Here is a 16229-nt window from a genome sequence, read left to right as displayed (position 1 = left end):
TTTATTGTTCTATTTGGATACACTACAGGTGGTGTTGATTCTGTCCCTGCCAATCGTAAAATGAGGAGGTTCCACTTTATATATTTTAGCATGTATACAGTAGATACATTGAGTTAGTTGTTTGTCATAGGTTATTGTACACATTGAAGCATATATACTTGCTTTAGAGAATGGCTTGAGAAATACCAAGTGAAGGATGGCAAATAACATGCCTGGACATTGTAATTCTCCTCATCTCCTTAGACGTGGATCAGGTATGCTGATCTGTTTTATAAAATGTTTAACAAAAATGCTGGCCAAACTTAAGAGCCACAGTGTTCACTTGCAGCAGGATGTTCTATGGTAGGGAAAATGCAATCCAAGTCTTTGTTTTTATTCATGTAGTAATGCTTTGGCTTCTGCCTTTGGGCCTCTAATAGGGAAATAATCAACTCAGAAGTCCTAGAACACCGAAATGTTACAACTAAACAAGAAAGTATTAGATTAGAGAAGAAATCTGACTCCACATTTTTTTTAATTTTCTGACTAGTTTATTCTTATTAAACTTTCCTCCAACGTCTTATTTCGAAAAATGTCAACTCAACAAAAAGATCAGAAGAGTAGTAAAATGAATATCCATATACCCTCCTCCCAGATTAACTAATTGTTCACATTGTGCCACATATGTTTTATCCCCTTTTATAACTAATGATAGTTACTTTTTGAAGCATTTAGTGGAGATAACTAATAAAAATTTCACACTCATTTTATTGCCTTTAGTAGCAACTAGATTTATAAACTCTATGAGGGTAGGAACCAGGCCTATCTTGCACATTGCCGCATCCCTGGCACCTAACATAATGTTTGGCATGTAGTAGGAGCTCAATAAATATTTATTGACTGATGGGCTGAGTTGTTCTTTATACATTTGACCCTGACTAGCTGCACAAATCAATTGAAGTTTGAAAGAAATTAAGTCAATCTGATCTTAAAGCAAAATATCCAAAAGTGTACTCAAGTTTTAAGGGAAATATGTCTAAATCCTCCTCTTATTTCTCTGGACACTTATTACAAAGCCTTCATCACATAGGTACTTATTAAGTATTCCCTGAAGAAAACTTGGTTAGAGTATTCAAAATAGTCCTGACTATGATCAAACTTTGGAAAATAAGCCTCAATGATAAAAACTTAGAGAGTGAGTTTATTCAGCCTGGGACAATTCATGAATGTATCTGGTGTCTTAGCTGGTCCGTATTGCAAGATTAAGTCCTAGAGCTGGAATTCAGGGGAGAGGAAGAACAATGAACACAGAACAGGAAAAAAAACAGCAAAATTAATTAAAACTACTATACAGGAATTCTTAGACATAAAGAATACCTTCTTAAGAGTGAAGGCTGTTAAGTTTTGAAATTGGAGGATTTATAGAGGTAATTCTTTTCTGTAGATCTTCTCTTCTGTGGAGGAATCCACTACAAAGTAGAGTTTCTAGTCTTTTACATGTTTCTTACTCAAATGACCACATTTAAACATACCAAATAGATAAAAAGAATGTCAACAGAATATTTCCTCTTTGCCTACTTAGTAAAGTTCAAATATCTTAGCATATAATTCAAGATCCTCTGCAAAAACTACCCAACTACCTTAATACCTTCACTTTTCCTATTTCATGCCTAGCTTGGGTTGGTCCAAGAGTGGTGGTCCAGAGTTTTCCTAACCATGTTCCATGGAACTCTAGTGCCCCTAATAGAAAGCATCTAGCATCTCTAATAAGAACATCTGGTGTTAAAAATTTTGCATGGTGAAAAAGTTTGGGAAATGTTTCATATTAGATCCCTGACCCACCTACTGTAGGTTCAATGATAAATGAACCTTATTAGCCCAATCAGAACTACATTAGCCCAATTAGAAGATCTAAAAAATTCTACAGTGAGAAACCAGTTTAATGTATAGTTTACAAAACTTACTTGACCAAGGAATTTTTTTGGATAGCAGGATACTTATTAACGTCATGAAAGATACTTGTGTTCTCCAGAATAGATTGCAGAATGCTGCTTAACCATACTTGGGATTCCTTGAATGTTGCTCATGCCATCTCACTGGAATAACTTAGTTTATTTAGAAAAAGCCCCCATCCTTAAAAAGATATTCCAAGGGACTTACAAGAAGAAAGCCACAAAAGATAGGGAGTACTTGTGGAACTAATTCTGTGATTTAGACCCATGTCTAAATGCTCTCCAAGGTCTGTAATCAACTGTCTATTATAAAGTTGGAAGCACAGTCTTTAAGTACAGTTCTTCTGCATTCTCTCCTTATTTTGACTAATTTCAACCTCAGAACTTGGTGTCATTTACATTTTAGTCTTTGGGACAAAGATTTTTAGAATCAAGGAATTTGTACAATAATCCTATATGTGGAGTGATGGAATGATATTTGAAGCAAATTGTTTCCATGAAGTTAATAGCATTTGGTAAGTTCTTAAGTGGCACCTGTTGAGTTTTGCAGGATTTATTCAAATGAGTGTCAATTATTGAAAGAATGACATACATCTTTGGGCATGAATCATGAAGGTTTGCAGCCAGCCCCAAAGGGTTTGTGTATGAGGCAGAGTGCTGTAAATACGTGCCTCACCATGCTTACCATCCGGCGTTGCCAGGAGCAGCAAACGGTCAATTGGTGCCAATAATTGAGACCTCCTGGGATTCCATGATTGCAGAGGGAGGCCTGATGAAGACTCTCCTGCTGCTGGTGGGACTGCTGCTGACCTGGAAGAATGGATGGGTTCTGGGAGACAAGGCGGTCTACAAACACAGAGCTCCAGGAAATGTCCACCCAGGGGAGTAAGTACATTAATAAGGAAATTAAAAATGCTCTCAAGGGGGTAAAACAGATAAAGCTCTAATAGAACAAATAAATGAAGAAGTGCAAATCACTACTCAGGAACTCAGAAGAAGCCAAGAAGAAGAAAGAGGATGCCCTAAATGATACCAAGGATTCTGAAATGAAGCTGCAGGCGTCCCAGGGGGTGTGCAATGATACCATGGTAGCCCTCTGGGAGGAGTGTAAGCCCTGCCTGAAACAGACCTGTATGAAGTTCTGTACACACGTCTGAAGAAGCAGTTCCCACATGGCTGGCTGTCAGCTTAAGTTGTTCCTGAACCAGGTCTCCCATCTACTTCTGGATTAATGGCAACCGCATGGACTCCCTGCTGGAGAAGACCAGCAGCAGACCCATGCCCTGGACTCATGCAGGACAGCTTCAACTGGACATCCAGCATCATGGACAAGATTTTCCAGGACAGACTCTTCACCCGTGAGCCGCAGGATACTTCCACTACTCACCCTTCCGCTCATTCCAGGAGAGGCCTGTCTTCTTCAATCCCAAGTCCTGCATCACCCAGAACAGAATGTATTTCCCTGCATATTAACCCTTGAACTTCCACGACATGTTTCAGCCCTTCTTTGACATGACTTACCAGGCTCAACAGGCCATGGATGTCAACCTTCATAGAATTCCCTACCACTTCCCAGTGGAATTCACAGAAGACAACCAAGACCATACTGTGTGCAAGGAGATCCGTCACAACTCCACAGGGTGCCTGAGGATGAAGGACCAGTGTGACATGCCAGGAGATCTTGTCAGTGGACTGTTTGGCCGACAACCCCTCTCCGGTCCAGCTGTGACAGGAGTTTAACAGTTCCCTCCAGCTTGCTAAGAGGTTCACCAAACTGTACCCTGAGCTGCTGCAGTCCTAGGAGAAGATGTTCAACACATCCTCTCTGCTGAAGCAGCTGAATGAGCAATTTATCTGTGTGTCCCAGCTGGCTAATCTCACTCAAAGTGAAGACCCATTCTATCTCCAGGTCACTATGATGACTTCCCAGACTTCTGACTCCAATGTTCCCTCTGGCTTCACTCACTAAGGTGGTTGCAAAACTCTTTGATTCTAACTTCATCACTGTGATGGTCCCAAAGGTCTCCAGGTACAATCATAAGTTTATGGAGACTGTGGCAGAGAAAGCTCTTCAGGAATACCACAAAAAGAACTGGGAGAATGAGATGTGAACATTACCTCTCCAAATATAGGGTGTCTGAATTCAGTTGCCCCCAAGATGAGCCATAGGCCCTTAGAGATTTCTGCATGTCACCAAGTGACCAGGCCTTGCTTTGAGGCCCTCCTGTCCCCTCACCCAGCCTTTCCTCCCTCTGGACACTTCACTGTAATGCCTGTGTTAACGAATCATGGGAAGAAATCCCACTAACTCAATAAAACTGCCAGTAATCTGAAAAAAAAAAAAAAGAAAAAAAGAAGAATGACATACATTTAAATAAAATAAAATGAGAATCTTTCTTGGTGAACAGAAATGACCTTTATTGAGGTCATTATATGTTTGTGTGCTTATTTAGAGAAATAGAGAATGGATGAACTATTTGTTTTTTTTAAAGATTTTATTTTTTATTTATTTGACAGAGACACAGCGAGAGAGGTACACAAGCAGGGGGAGTGGGAGAGGGAGAAGCAGCCTTCCCGCCAAGCAGGGAGCCCGATGTGGGGCTAGATAACAGGACCCTGGGATCATGACCCGAGCCGAAGGCAGACACCTAATGACTGAGCCACCCAGGCGCCCCATGGATGAACTATTTGTATTGAATACTCATTACTTCGTCGGTTTCTCTTTTTCATGTTTCTGCACATCTTGTGAGCAGAGGTAGTGATAGCCTTTTGTTCTGGATGATCTTTGCAAAGATGTCTGAGAGTGAACAGAAGATAGAGATAATATCTCTCTCCGGAGCAGAGGGCCAATCTGTTCGCTGTCCAGTGATTATTTTCATTATTGTCCTCTTGAGCAGCTTTGGACAGGTTTTCTTGTAGCCCAATCTCTTGTAAGAAAAAGTTGGAATTTCTCAAGCTCAGGGTATCTCAGCTGTGATGCAAACCCATTGGGTAAGTAGCATTTGCCTAGGCTGCTCAGTATAACCTATGGAACTTGAGGGATAAGAGGAACCAACACAAACGTGAAGTTCAAGGTGTTGACTGTGCCATGAATAACACAATCTTTTGTCTCCAACCCAAGAGTCATGTGTCTTCTGCCACTATCCAGAAAACTATGGCAGACTAACTTGTCAGTTTGCAGAGCTTGGTAAAATCTCAGAGCTGTAACAATGTTGTTGTTGTTGTTGTAACAATTTTTTGACAGTTGTAGGAAGCATCCTCTTCCAGGATATGGGTTTGGAAGGTTTTTTTTCCTGGATGTCATCAAGGCTTGACCTGAATCAGGATCCCTGGTGTGGATCATTACTAGATGATCAGGGTGGGGCAGAGTTGAATTTGGAGGGAAAAGCATTGCTGGCCTGAGGCAAATATCAAGTGAACTGGGTTATCTGTCTTATCTAAGAAAAGCCATCTAAGCTGGGTTTGAAGTAGACCTGAGTGAGTGAACAGACTAGGAAGTGGGCAGCCCTCAAGAGTTAGGGATGGCTCACGTAAGCACATATCCCAGACAAAAGTGGTCAGAAGCAGGATGGCAAAAAGTAACCACTTGTGATTCCTTTCTATTCCAGAGCATGACTTTTCATACAGAATGGGCTCTTTTCCCTCCTCCAAAAGTGACCTTTAGGTAAGAGTTCGAGTTCTTAAATTGCTAAGTCTTTGGGTTGTTCTAACCCCAGATCTGGCAGGCCCTAGTCATTGTCATTATTAGTGTTTAAAAGAAAATGATGTTCTTTGCCTGATCGGGAACATTGGCTGAGCCCTGATATTTTCCTTTTTAGGGTGTGTTCGTTCCTGGTGTCCAGTTGTCCAGGCTCTTCTCCAGGATAGGCTTCTGCTCCTGGGACAAAGTAACCCTTCACTGTTGGGGTGAAAGTATGACACTTTGAGCCTTAAGAGATCACTCTGGACAAATAAAAACAAACAACCAACCAAACAAACAAAAAAGTTAATAGTGGCTTCAATAGTAACAAATTTCCAAATGACATGTCATTCAATTTTCTCAGTATAAACAGTTACAGTTCCCTCAGGGATTTGGAACTGTTGGTTGTGTTCTTTCTAAAGGGGAATGTGGTAAAAATAACAACCGTCAGTCCAAGCGGCAGGCCAAAGCAGTGGTGGCTAAGCCTCTTTGTACTCATAAATAGACTTATAAAAATGGATATGCCATGAAATGCAATGGCCGCGGCGTGATCATGTGAAAGTGTGTGGAGAAATTTCCCCAGTTATTTCAGATGCTTAATTTTAGCCCTAATTATTGTGACCCTCTGAATAGCTTATCAGTTATTCTATCAATGTTATTGGCAGGATCAACAAAAATACAAATTTTTATTATTTTTTTTTGAGAGAGAGAGAGGGAGAGAGAGTGGGGAGGGGCAGAGGGAGAGAGAATCTTAAGCAGGCTCCATGCTGAGTGCAGAGCCTGATGTGGAGCTCCATCTCAAGACCCTGAGATCATGAACTGAGCCGAAATCAAGAGTCAGACACTTAACTGACTGAGTCACCCAGCACCCCACAAATTTTCATTACTTTAAGGAGAACATTTAGGAGCAGTTTATCTTAGAAATGTATAGTCATATGTTGCCTTTCACTTTGATTATTCTTATATAATATGCTTATATAATCTTATATATAAGCAGTGGGGGACATGCTTCTGGTAGTTGAATTTGGAATAAAAAAGGCAACATGAGTGAAAAAAAAAAAAAAACCTGAAGTATAGGCCTTGGTCTCAAAGCTGGCTGTCATAAACCAAGTTCAAAAGCAATCCAAGAGAAGCAGGTAGAATGAGATGGCATTAGGAATTCTAGGCCACATTAGCTCTTAGGACAGCTAGTTAAGATGGAAGACCACCTGATTAGAAGCGCAGGAAAGCAAAAGAAATGTTTAGCTTGGTGGCAGAGAATGGGAAAAGCAAATACAGGTAGGACTATTCAGGCTTATCTGTGGCTCAGGGTAAGTAGGACAACTATAAGCAAAACAAAGCACCAGACGAGTGCCTGACCAGACTGCTTTAACAGAGCAAACTAGGTGGACAGGGAGCTATAAAGAACCTGCAAACTATAACCCAGTCTGTTCTGTGCCTGGTGATAGCTGTGTTGTTAGGGGCACCTGGAGCAAGACTGGGGCTGTTTGTGTCTCCCTCCTTTGGCTAGAGAACAAAATTTCTCTGACGGGGAGGGTTCCCACCGGGCTGGGTTGGTTAAGAGCCTCTTAGCCAAGTCTGGGATGAGTATAAGCAAGAGTAGAGCTAAAGCTAAATGTAGTAATTCAGAGAGGAGATTTATGTACACTATCAAACCGAGGGACCGGAAGGTATCAGAAGTTCTGGGAAGGAGTTGGGGTAAGCATTCCTTTTCATTCAGTGTATATTATATGCCAGGCTCTATGCTAGGTTTTGGGAATACACAGATGATAAGACAACACCTCTGATAATTTAGAGTACCATAGCTGAACTAGACAAACTGATTGTAATCAAGTGTGGTAAGAACTGTGGTATAAAGATTACTATACAGGACTCTCCAGGAGTACACAAGGTGGTGGTGAAGGGCACAGATTGTAAAAGATGGCTTCCTGGAGGAGGTGATCATCAAGTTGTGTCAAAAAAAATGAGTAGGGGGAGGCAAATAAAGATGAAGATTTTCTAAATTGAGGTTTGTGCAAAGCCTGTGAATTGAGAGGAAGCATGATGCATCTGGAACCTTCAAGGTTTCAGGGTAAATGAGGCTGGAGAGCCATAAGGAGCATATTCTCAAGTGGTAGAGAAACTCAACCACTCAGTTTTAGGTTTCTCAGACCAGCTCCAATCATGGACAATAGTGGCTGTCTTAATTATCTTTGTACCCTTCTCTAGACAAGCTGATCTTGTGAGGATTTCCTCATCATGGAACAGAGTCTAAGCTCTCTCTTCAAGGGCTAGAGGGGGTGTAGAAGGAATAGAAATGACCTCTTTATTTCACATATACCCACATTTTGAGATGTTAGCACTCTTCCCCCTTTGACTTTGGAATGAGGCCACAAACCAGCATACCCAGGTAAACCCATGGTGACTTTTTTCCGTGAGTTCTCCCCTTAGAAAAGGGATATGAACCTATACATGTCAATAAATTGCAGACTCTGGGGCATGCGCTAATGACAATTTTTGGACATTTTCCCCTGAGGAGGACAGGTCTATTATATCTTTAAGTCTTACAGTCTTTGGACTGAATTTATATTTACCGTCTTCCTTTCTGGTTTAAAGATGTTGCAGAAAATGAAAATGTCATGTTTGTTTGGTACTGCTTAGATATTATCTATGGTGATAGATTGTTGCTATGAATATGTGAGTTGCTATGAATGCTCAAAAAGGCAGAGTGTGGGTTAAAGTGAAAGTACAAGAACACTGTATTAACCATAAGATTCTGATGGTTCTGGTGCTAGAAGACAAGTTATAAAGCTCGCATTGCCCACATTATGTGGCTATTTGTAAGATTAAATCACAAAATGTATATGAAAAGGAGGTGTCCCTAGGATACTGTATAAACATAAGATGTTATTATTTGACTTGCTCCTTGTCTAGCTTTCAAAAAAAAGAGCATTTTTTCTTTTGAAATATATCTTTTAGCTAAGAATGAGTTACCATGGTATTAGAGCTACTTTAATGAAACATTAACAAATAAATGAAAAAAAATGATAAAATGTTGTTTATGAGTTTTTTAAAAATTCCAATAAAGTTAACATACAGTGTAAATGAGTTTCAGGTGTACAATATAGTGATTCAACACTTCCATACAATATCCAGTGCTCATCACAGCAAGTGCACTCCTTAATCCCCATCACCTATTTCACCTATCCACCCACACATCTCCCATCTGGTAACCATTCATTTGTTTTCTATGGTTAAGAGTCTGTTTGTTGGGGGTTTTTTTCCCTCTCTCTCTTTTCCTTTGCTTGTTTGTTTTGTTTCTTAAATTCCACATATGAGTGAAATCATATGGCCTTTGTCTTTCTCTGACTTATTTTGCTAAGCATAATACTCTCTAGTTCCATCCACATCATTGCAAATGGCAGGATTTCATTCTTTTTATGGCTGAGTAGTATTCCATTGTGTGTGTGTGTGTATACCACATCTTCTTTATCCATTCATCAGTTGATGTACACTGGGGCTTTTTCCATAATTTGGCTATTACTGATAATGCTGCTATAAACATCATGGTGCATGTGCCCCTTTGAATCAGCATTTTTGTATACTTTGGGTAAATACCTAGTAGTGCAATTGCTGGGCCATAGGGTAGTTCTATTTTTAACTTTTTGAGACATCTCCATACCATTTCCACAGTGGCTGCACCAGTTTTCATTCCCACCAATGGTGCAGGTGGGTTCCTTTTTCTCCACATCCTTGCCAAAATCTGTTGTTTCCTGTGTTATTAATTTTAGCCATTCTGACAGGTGTGAGGTGATAGTTCATTGTAGTTTTGTTTGGCATTTCCCTGATGATGAGTGATGTTGAGCATCTTTTCTTGTGTCTGTTGGCCGTCTGTATGTCTTTGGAGAAATGTCTGCTCATGTATTCTGTCCATTTTTGAATTGGATTGTTCTTTTGGGTGTTGAGTTATATCAGTTCTTTTTATATTTTGGTTACTAACCCTTTATTTGATATGTCATTTGCAAGCATCTTCTCCCATGCTGTAGGTTGCCTTTCAGTTTTGTTTATTGTTTCCTTACCTATGCAGAAGCTTTTTATTCTGATGAAGTCCTGATAGTTTAGTTTTGCTTTTATTTCCTTTAGCTCAGGAGACATATCTAGAAAAATGCTACTATGACCGATGTCAGAGAAATTACTGCCTGTGCTGTCTTCAAGGATTTTTATGTTTCATGTCTCACATTTAGGTCTTTAATCCATTTTGAGTTTATTTTTGTGTATGGTATAAGAAAGTGGTGCAGTTTTATTCTTTTGCATGTAGCTGTCCAGTTTTCCCAACACCATTTGTTGAAAAGACTTTTTCCCATTGCATATTCTTGCTTCTTTTGTTGAAGATTAATTGACCATATAATTGTGGGCTTATTTCTGGGTTTTCTATTCTGTTTCATTGATCTTTCATTGATTTGTTGACTTTTGTGCCAGTACTATACTGTTTTGATTACTACAGCTTTGTGGTATAACTTGATGTCTGGGATTGTGATACTTCCAACTTTGCTTTTCTTTTTCAAAATTGCTTTGGTTATTCGGAGTCTTTGTTGTTCCATATAAATTTGAGAATTGTTTATTTTAGTTCTGTGGAAAATGCTTTTGGTATTTTGATAAGGATTGCATTAATCTGTAGATTGCTTTGAGTAGTATAGGCATTTTAACAATATTTGTTGTTCCAATCCATGAGCATAGGAGGTCTTTTCATTTCTTTGTATCATCTTCAATTTCTTTCATCAGTGTTTTATAATTTTCAGGGTACAGGTCTTTCACCTCTTTCATTAGCTTTATTCCTAGGTATTTGATTATTTTTGGTGCAATTATAAATGGGATTTTTTTTTTAAATTTGTCTTTCTGCTGCTTTATTATTAAGGTATAAAAATGCAACAGATTTCTACATATTGATTTTGTATACTGTGACAAAATTTGTATCCTGAATTCATTTATCAGTTCTAGTAGTTTTTTGGTGGAGTCTTTAGGGTTTTCTATATATAGTATCATGTCATCTGCAGATAGTGAGAGTTTTACTTCTTCCTTACTAATTTGAATGCCTTTTATTTCCTTTGTTGTCTGATTGCTGCAGCTAGGACTTCCAGTGCTATGTTGAATAAAAGTAGTGAGACTGGACATCCTTGTTTTGTTCCTGACCTTAGGGGAAAAGCTCTCAGTTTTTCATCATTGAGTATGATGTTCACTGTGGGCTTTTCATATATGACCCTTATTATGTGGAGGTATGTTCCCTCTAAACCTATTTTGTTGAGGTTTTTCTTTTTTTTATCATGAATGAATGTTGTACTTCATCAAGTGCTTTTTCTGCCTCTATTGAAATGATCATACGGTTTTTATCTACTCTTGATGTGACGTATCATGTTGATTGATTTACGAATATTGAACCACACTTGCTTCACAGGAATAAATCCCACTTGATCGTGGTGAATGATTTTTTTGATGTACTGTTGGATTTAGTTTGCTTATATTTTGATGAGGATTTTTGCATCTATGTTCATCAGAGATAATGGCCTGTAATTCTCTTTTTTTGTGGTGTCTTTATCTGGTTTTGGTATTAGGGTAATATTGGCCTTATAGAATGAATTTGGAAGTTTCCTGTTTTCTTCTATTTTTTGGAATAGTTTGGGAAAAATAGGTATTAACTCTTCTTTAAATGTTTGGTAGAATTTGCCCACGAAACCGTTTGGTTCTGGACTTTTCTTTGTTGGGAGATTTTTGATTACTGATTCAATTTCATTGCTGGCGATCAGTTTGTTCTAATTTTCTATTTCTTTCTGCTTCAGTTTTGGTAGATTACACATTTCTAGGAATTTATCCTTTTCTTCTAGCTCGTCTAATTTGTTGGCATATATTTCATAATATTCTCTCACAATTGTTTGTATTTCTGTGGTGTTGGCTCTTATTTCTCCTCTTTCACTTCTGATTTTGTTTATTTGAATCATCTCTTGTTTTTGATGAGTCTGGCTAAAGCCTTATCAATTTTGTTTCAAAGAACCAGCTTTTGGTTTCATTGATCTGTTATATTGTTTTCTTAGTTTCTATATCATTTACTTCTGCTCTAATCTTTATTATTTCCTTTCCTCAGCTGGTTTTAGGTTTTGTTTGTTGTTATTTTTCTATGTCCTTTAGGTGTAATATTACATTGTTTATTTGAGATTTTTCTTGCTCCTTGGGGTAGGCCTATATTTATTATAAATTTCTCTCTTAGAACAGCTTTTGCTGCATCCCAAAGGTTTTGGACCATTGTATTTTAATTTTCATTCGTCTACATGTACTTTTTGATTTTTTTCTTTGATTTCCTGGTTGAGCCAGTCATTGTTTAGTAGCATGTTATTTAACACTTTATGTATTTGTGGTCTTTCCTGATTTTTTCTTGTGGTTGATTTCTAGTTTCATAGCAATATGGTCAGAAAATATTCATGATATGACTGCAATCTTTTTGAATTTGTTGAAGCTTATTTTGTGGCCTAATATGTGATCTATTCTAGAGAATGTTCCATGTGCACTTGAAAAGAATGTGTATTCTGCAGTTTTAGGATGGAATGTTCTGATGAATATATCTGTTAGATCCATCTAGTCCAGTGTGTCCTTCAAAGCCACTGTTTCCTTGTTGGTTTTCTGTTTGGGATCTGTTCAAAGATCTAAGTGGAGTGTTAAAGTCCCCTACTATTATTGTATTACTATCAATTAGTTGCTTTATGTTTGTCATTAACTATTTTATATGTTTGGGTGCTCCCATGTTAGGTGCATAAATATTTACAATTGTTTTTATCTTCTTGTTGGATTATCCCTTGTATTATTATATAGTGTCTTTGTCTCTTTTTCCAGTCTTTGTTTTAAAGTCTATTTTATCCAGCCTGCTACTCAGGCTTTCTTTTGACATCCATTTGCATGATAAATGTTTCTTCATCCCCTTACTTTCAATCTGCATGTGTCTTTAGGTCTGAAATGAGTCTCTTGTAGGTAGCATATAAGTGGGTCTTGTTTTTTTATCCACTCTACAACTGTTTTTTAAATAGTTTCTTAAAGCATTGAATAACATTTAGGGCTTTTAATCTGTATTTTGGGCTCTACCTGCAAACTGACAGATATTTGATTCCATAATTCAATATATTTTGATGAAGGAGCACTGAAATAAGTAGCAATTTTTTGAAAAATAATTGTTTCAAAAAAGAGTGTTAGCTTTGACAGAGAGAAAGGTATTGGTAATTTCCAAGGATGCATTAAAAAATGGGTAAAGAATTCAGACAGGAAGCAGTAGAAGTGAGCATACTGCCTCTTCTAAAAGTTTAGATGTGCAAGGGAGATGAGAGGTCAGGAAATATATGGAGGTGGGGAGAGATTCGCTCTCAACAAAGGGTGATGCTTGGTGCATAAGTATTGCAAAAAGAGCACAGATCTTCACTTGGGCAATCATCAATATCAGGGATTAACTATCTGCCCCAAACTCCTCCTATCAGTCATCTGCCCTGCTTGCCAAGCTATGCAAACTTCCAGAGGGAATCCTTTGTGGGTTTTGTGGGCAGAAGGAGTATTTTCCATTGACAGTCCCTCATAAGGCAGTGGACATTGACTTGGGCCTTGCAAACCTCCCAAAAACAAATGTCTAGAGCAGAGCCTTTTTTTCTGATTTTCTCAACCAGAGAAGGAGTCATGTTAATAACTGCAGAGGCAACCTGCTTCCACAAGAACATAGGTGCAGGACAGGGTGAGGTTTCTTTGTCCCTCCTTGTTCAAGAAAATACATTGCTTCCACTCAATAGGGAGCATTGACTTCAGAGTTATCAAAAGTATTATTTCTAATATTTCTACAAGTAGAAGACTATTCAAAATGAACTTGTTAATTTCAAAGAAGAAGTAGTTTCCTGCATTTTATGTAACAAAACTGCATAAATTGACCAGTGTCACACTAGTGTTTAAAAAGAAAGCGCAAAAAAAAAAAAAAAAAAAAAAATTAAAGCTCTTGAAATTAGTATGGCTGGGAATTATATCATATTGATAATATGTTAATCCAATGTTTTCAATGAAGTCTTCCTAATTAGTGCTCACAGATAATCTAATTCTGTTCATGGGGGAATAAATTTGAATACCTTTATAATATCACCCACAGTCAGAAGATTTTTTTAAACAAAAATTCATAAGTACATTATGAAAATTCTCTTTCAGTGCATTAGTTATTAAATTCTAGAACCATAATACTAACATTGTTTTCTCAAAACAATATTTAGTTTAATGAATAAAGTAGAGTAGTCATGTCAAATGGGAGATTATAGTTAATGAAAAACTGCTTAATAATTTTGAACATGCAAGTAATGAGTTTTAACTTTGTATTTTATTATATTAAGAAAAGAGATCAGAAACTTTTTGAAGATAGTGCCTATGTAATTTCATACTTGGCAAACTTGTTTTGAGGCTAGATGATAGTGCATATGCTGAACAGATATTTCTTGCAGAATGGGTGTGGTGAGGTGAATATCTGCAGAGTAACTGGTTTTTTCTGTTGGCCCAGAGACTTGTGTCTGCGTGTGTCTGGAATGTTAAGCCTGACCCATGGAGTATTTGGGTATTCTTTTCTACTGCAGAGTGGATCTAAAGAGGCTAAATCTTCAGTTTTTTGAGGAACCTCCATACTGTTTTCTGGAGTGGCTGCACCAGCTTATATTCTCACCAACAGTATAGGAGAGTTCCCCTTTCTCCGCATCCTTGCCAACATCTGTCGTTTCCTGACTTGTTAATTTTAGCCATTCTGACTGGTGTGAGGTGGTATCTCGTTGAGGTTTTGATTTGGATTTCCCTGATGCTGAGCGATGTTGAGCACTTTTTCATGGGTCTCTTGGCCATTTGGATGTCTTCTTTGGAAAAATGTCTGTTCATGTCTTCTGCCCATTTCTTGATTGGATCATTTGTTCTTTGGGTGTTGCGTTTGATAAGTTCTTTATAGATATTGGATACTAACCCTTTCTCTGATATGTCATTTGCAAATATCTTCTCCCATTCTACCAGTTGTCTTTTGGTTTTGTTGACTGTTTCTTTTGCTGTGCAAAAGCTTTTTATCTTGATGAAGTCCCAATAGTTCATTTTTGCCCTTGCTTCCCTTGCCTTTGGCGATGTTTCTAGGAAGAAGTTGCTGCGGCTGAGGTCGAAGAGGTTGCTGCCTGTGTTCTCCTTTAGGATTTTGATGGACTCCTGTCTCACATTTAGGTCTTTCAATCATTTTGAGTCTATTTTTGTGTGTGGTATAAGGAAAAGGTACAGTTTCATTCTTCTGCATGTGGCTGTCCAATTTTCCCAACACCATTTGTTGAAGAGACTATCTTTTTTCCATTGGACATTCTTTCCTGCTTTGTCGAAGATTAGTTGACCATAGAGTTGAGGGTCTATTTCTGGGCTCTGTATTCGGTTCCATTGATCTGTGTGTCTGTTTTTGTGCCAGTACCATACTGTCTTGATAATTATAGCTTTGTAATAGAGCTTGAAGTCCGGAATTGTGATGCCACCAGCTTTGCTTTTCTTTTTCAATATTCCTCTGGCTATTCAGGGTCTTTTCTGGTTCCATACAAATGTTAGGATTATTTGTTCCATTTCTTTGAAAAAAGTTGATGGTATTTTGATAGGGATTGCATTAAATGTGTAGATTCCTCTAGGTAGCATTGACATCTTCACAATATTTGTTCTTCCAATCCATGAGCATGGAATGTTTTTCCATTTCTTTGTGTCTTCCTCAATTTCTTTCATGAGTACTTTCTAGTTTTCTGAGTACAGATTCTTTGCCTCTTTGGTCAGATTTATTCGTAGGTATCTTATGGTTTTGGGTGCAATTATAAATGGGATCAACTCCTTAATTTCTCTTTCTTCTGTCTTGTTGTTGGTGTATAGGAATGCCACTGATTTCTGTGCATTGATTTTATATCCTGCCACTGTACTGAATTCCTGTATGAGTTCTAGCAGTTTTGGGGTGGAGTCTTTTGGGTTTTCCACATAAAGTATCATATCATCTGTAAAGAGTGAGAGTTTGACTTTGTCTTTGCTGATTTGGATGCCTTTTATTTCTTTTTGTTGTCTGATTTCTGTGGCTAGGACTTCTAATACTATGTTGAATAGCAGTGGTGATAGTGGACATCCCTGCCGTGTTCCTGACCTTAGGAGGAAAGCTCTCAGTTTTTCCCCATTGAGAATGATATGGCTTTTATGATATTGAGATATGTACCCTCTATCCCTATACTTTGAAGAGTTTTGATCAAGAAAGGATGCTGTACTTTATCAAATGTTTTTTCTGCATCTATCAAGAGGATCATATGGTTCTTGTTCTTTCTTTTATTAATGTATTGTATCACATTGATTGATTTGCTGATGTTGAACCAACCTTGCAGCCCAGGGATAAATCCCACTTGGTCGTGGTGAATAATCCTTTTAATGTACTGTTGGATCCTATTGGCTAGTATTTTGGTGAGAATTTTTGCATCCATGTTCATCAAGGATATTGGTCTGTAATTCTCCTTTTTGATGGGGTCTTTGGTTTTGAGATCAAGGTAATGGTGGCCTCATAAAACGAGTTTGGAAGTTTGCCTTCCATTTCTATTTTTTGGAAC

The 16229-nt window shown here is 38.1% G+C and overlaps 1 protein-coding gene and 1 pseudogene across 2 annotated transcripts in view; both read left to right on the top strand.

Moving 5' to 3' along the window:
- Nucleotides 1-16229, top strand: part of SCEL (sciellin) — a 301422-nt gene that overhangs the window by 53788 nt on the left and 231405 nt on the right. The window lies entirely within an intron of this gene.
- On the top strand, nt 2650-4230 carry LOC144381469 (clusterin pseudogene; annotated as a pseudogene).

The sequence above is a fragment of the Halichoerus grypus genome, chromosome 4 (assembly GCF_964656455.1).
Source record: "Halichoerus grypus chromosome 4, mHalGry1.hap1.1, whole genome shotgun sequence".
In the NCBI taxonomy this organism is placed as follows: Eukaryota; Metazoa; Chordata; class Mammalia; order Carnivora; family Phocidae; genus Halichoerus; species Halichoerus grypus.
The sequence above is the reverse complement of the archived record's forward strand: the minus strand, read 5'-3'. Positions and strand labels throughout refer to the sequence as shown.